At 39.2% G+C, this 4040-nt stretch overlaps 1 pseudogene across 1 annotated transcript; it reads right to left on the bottom strand.

Annotated features, from left to right (window-relative positions):
• Positions 1-1477: 1477 nt before the first annotated feature.
• Positions 1478-2425, bottom strand: LOC308642078 (olfactory receptor 52H1-like; annotated as a pseudogene). The gene has a single exon. The product of its transcript is annotated as an olfactory receptor 52H1-like (transcript).
• Between the last annotated feature and the right edge of the window lie 1615 nt (positions 2426-4040).

Below are 4040 nucleotides of genomic sequence, written 5' to 3'. Positions count from 1 at the left end.
TCATATGTGGCATAAAATCAGTGTTACCACTTTCAAAACTCTACTTCCAAATCTCCTTAGCCAAGTACAACAGTGCATTAGGCATATTTTCTAGATTCTATATCTTAGTGACAAGCAATTTGAAGTCTCAATTAGACTGGATGTGCAACATGGCTTAATGATATGGCTGGAAGTTGTAGTTGTCTGCTGTCTGGGATTTCAATCGGGGACATTTATTAGAATATTTATAAATGGCTTCTCCATGTGTCCTGGGATGCGCACAGCCTAGTAACTAGGGCTAAGAAGGAGTCTACTAATATCAAGCCTTTGAATAAACCATGGTGGAATATGTGAAGGCTTTTATTAAACTAACATACGAAGCCCCCAAATATCACTTTTGTGAATATCATTTGTCAAAGATATACTAAGTTCAGTCCAGATTCAAGAAGAAAGATCAAAGTCCATTGATGTGGGACGGCAAGATGTACACCTTGCAGAAAAGCACAGAAGCTAGAAAATATCATTGTGGTCATTATGGAAAACACCATTTGCCCTATCAAGGTACTATAGGCTTATCTATTATACACACTACATTCACCAGGAATATTGACAAGTTTTGTGAGAGAAAAAAAAAAAACAAAACATTTTGCCAAAGAAGAAAAATCTTCAAGAAAGAATGACCCAAGCTAAAAAGATAATGCAACAAATACAGAAAATAAATATTTTAATGATATAAGATTTTATGAAGTTTTATGATTTTATGAGATTATATGAAATTTTAGGATGCATGAATAATGTTAGACAAGAAGCAATTATGGGGAATATACAGGAGAGCTGTCTTTCATTTAAGCTCCCCCAAATTATTACAAGAATCAAGTTTATGGGGTTTTTAAAGACCATGACTTTTCTGACATGAAAGGAGCCAGGATCTTGGTATCAGAATCACCTGGAGGATTATTAAAGAATGCAAAGGTCCATGGCCGGAGAATAGAGCCTGGAGTTGGCATTTTCACCTAGATGTTCAGGTGATTCAGATATCCACTATGTGTTTGGAAACAATTGCTTTAGCAGATTAATTTTCCCAGAGGATGCTTTAGAAAGTGTAACGATCCCATGTTGTGTTTACCAACTTTCAGCTTCAATGTGCTCTACAAAGATAACCCAAATTATGAGGCTTTTCATTGCTTTTAACTTGTTTATAAAAATCTTCTATTTTATATATAATCAATATGCTATCCTATACGTCTTGCATATTTTATCTGAATTTGAGACAAAGATCTCCCTCTAATATATTTGTGCATGAAAACATCTTCTTGAATTTTTAGCTTCTCTTCACATACAAATCTCTTCTTACTGCTTTCTCTTACCCATAGTGGATTTCTAGGATTTTATATAAATTGAAGTCAACATTATGGAAATATCAGCTTTTTTAAAAAATGGAAAAACCCCTCACATCACTAGTATTACTTTTTGTTTTTCCCACACCCTCAATCTCATGTCATTGATTCCCTTTAGGGAACAGGAGGAGGCTGATTCTGTCCTGAATCTGCTTGGTCTTCACCCCATAGATCATTGGATTGATGGCAGGAGGGAAAGTCACATAGAGGTTGGTAAAGAGTATGTGGAAGGAGTGAGGAATATTGTGACCAAAACGGTGGGCAAGGACAGAGTATGTGGCTGGGGCGTAGAATGTAAGAATGACACCAATGTGGGAAGCACACGTACTGAGGGCTTTTTGGCGGGCATTCCAGGAAGGAAGGTTAAAGACAGCATGAAGTATGACAGTGTAGGAGATACCAATAAGGATCAGATCTGACATGACCGTCATCACAGGCACAGCAAATCCATACCATATATTGATGGAGATGTCCGCACAAGTGAGCCGGGCAACACCTATGTGCTCACAGTATGTGTGGGGAATGACGAGTGTTCCGCAGAAAGGTAGTCGCTTTAATAGGAAGATGCATGGGAAGATGATACAAAAGCTCCTGCTGATAATACCCATCATAATCTTAGTAATAAGCTGATGGGTGAGAATCACAGAGTATCTCAGGGGGAAGCAAATAGCAACATAGCAATCAAATGCCATGGCCAGTAGGATAGCAGAATCCATGGCAAAGCTGAAGTGGAGGAAAAACATCTGAGTAAGACATCCATGGAAGGTGATCTCCTGAGGACCCAGCCAGAAGATGCTCAACGTTTTAGGTACTCACGTATTAGACAGGATGAGATCTGTAGCAACCAGCATGGAGAGGAAAAAGAACATGGGCTCATGGAGGCTGCGCTCTGTGAAAATAAGGTAGAGGAGGACACTGTTTCCTGCCAGGGCCACAAGGTAGATAATAAAGAAGGGAATCCCGATGCAGTGGTGGAAGGGCTCAAGCCCTGGGATTCCAAGCAGAATGAACACACCTGGATTGAAGCTGCTCATGTTGAATGCCACCATTATGATCGTAGGTTGGAGGAATCTCAGAAACTGAAAATAAAAATTTTATGATATTTGGTTATCATCTTCAATAGAAATTAACCTCTGAGGTTTCTCCAATAGTATCCATTCACTTTCATTTCTCAGATATCATTAATTATCTTCTTCTCTTTGCTAGTAAATGTCTGCCACATTTCAGACACAATTTTAAGTCATAATAGAAGTGTTATTGAAACATTGTTCCAGGGACATAAGTCACAAAACTAAATAGTCTTGCCTCTGTATCAACAATTCAGAAAATTCTTTAAGAAAATATGTGCATAGAATAATATTAGGCAGATACCCACTTAATTGCTAGTTAGGAATTGGAGCAAAGTTCAAGGTGAATTCCAAACCCTAGAGAAATGCCATAACTAATATGTAGGATCACAAGGTGCTTAACAAAGGCAGGATCAATGTCTAAATCCTTAGGTAAAACAAGGGGTCTCTTTTCTTTCTTGCTTCTCCCTCACACTAAACCATCTTCCCTGGTTCTCTTTACTGTTAAAGAAAAGTTCACCAACATAAAGAGGAAAAAAAAACACTCTTCCCTAAAATTTAACTTTTCAGTGATTTAATCTGCCCTTCAGACATTCCTAGTCCAGAATAATGTTCAAGAAAAGGCAGACTATGTTTAGCCAGGCTTAGTAGTCCTAGCAACTCAGGAGGCATGTGGATTTCGAATTCAAATGCAACCTCAGCAACTTAGTGAGGCTCTAAGCAACTTATGACACCCTATATCAAAATATCAAAATAATAATTTTTAAAAAGGTTAGGGATGTGGCTCTGTGGTTCAGTGCCGCTGGCTTCAATACTTGTGTTAAGAAAGAAGGAGGATGAGGAGGAGGAGGAGGAAGCGGAGGAGGAGGAGGAGGAAGGGAGGGATGGAAGGGAAGGAAGGAAGGAAGGAAGGAAGGAAGGAAGGAAGGAAGGAAGGAAGGGAAGGCATACTAGCTGGGCAGGGTGGATCATACCTGTAATCTTTGCAACTTGGAAAGCTGAGCAGGAGGATCACAAGTTCGAAGCCAGCATCAGCAACTTAACGAGAGAACCTGTCTCAAAATAAAAAATGTAAACAGGATATGTGGCACAGTGGTTAAGCATTCCTCCATTTAATCCTTGGTACCAAAAGGAAAGAAGAAAGAAAAGACAAAAATAAAAGAGTATAGTCTGATGACTTAGTATGTTAGATTTGCCTCATGAAAAGATGATCAAATCCTTCTCCCAACCCTCCAAGAAGAAAAACAGGAGATGGGTAGCCTGGACTCCAGGCAAAGTTGCCCAGTGGCATTCTTCCCAGTCTAGTCCACTTAAAGACTCATTCTCGAGAAACTTTCTTAAAACAGTTGAGTCTTTTCCCAAAACTCTTTTGTAACATGATAGAAACTTTTTTTCTCTAAACTTGGTGCCACTCTTTCTCTCTCTCTCTCTCTCTCTCTCTCTCTCTCTCTCTCTCTCTCTCTCTGTGTGTGTCACCTGAGTGTTGAAATTCTTCAGTGTTCTGTGCACATCTAACTGCTTTCTTGGTGAGAAACTTCACCTGGGAGATCTTCACAAATCCTGTGATTCTCACTGAGACCCCTATGTCGAATATTTT

This window comes from Spermophilus citellus, assembly GCF_964194105.1.
Source record: "Spermophilus citellus genome assembly, chromosome: 2".
Taxonomy (NCBI): domain Eukaryota; kingdom Metazoa; phylum Chordata; class Mammalia; order Rodentia; family Sciuridae; genus Spermophilus; species Spermophilus citellus.
This window is presented reverse-complemented; position numbering and strand designations above follow the sequence as displayed.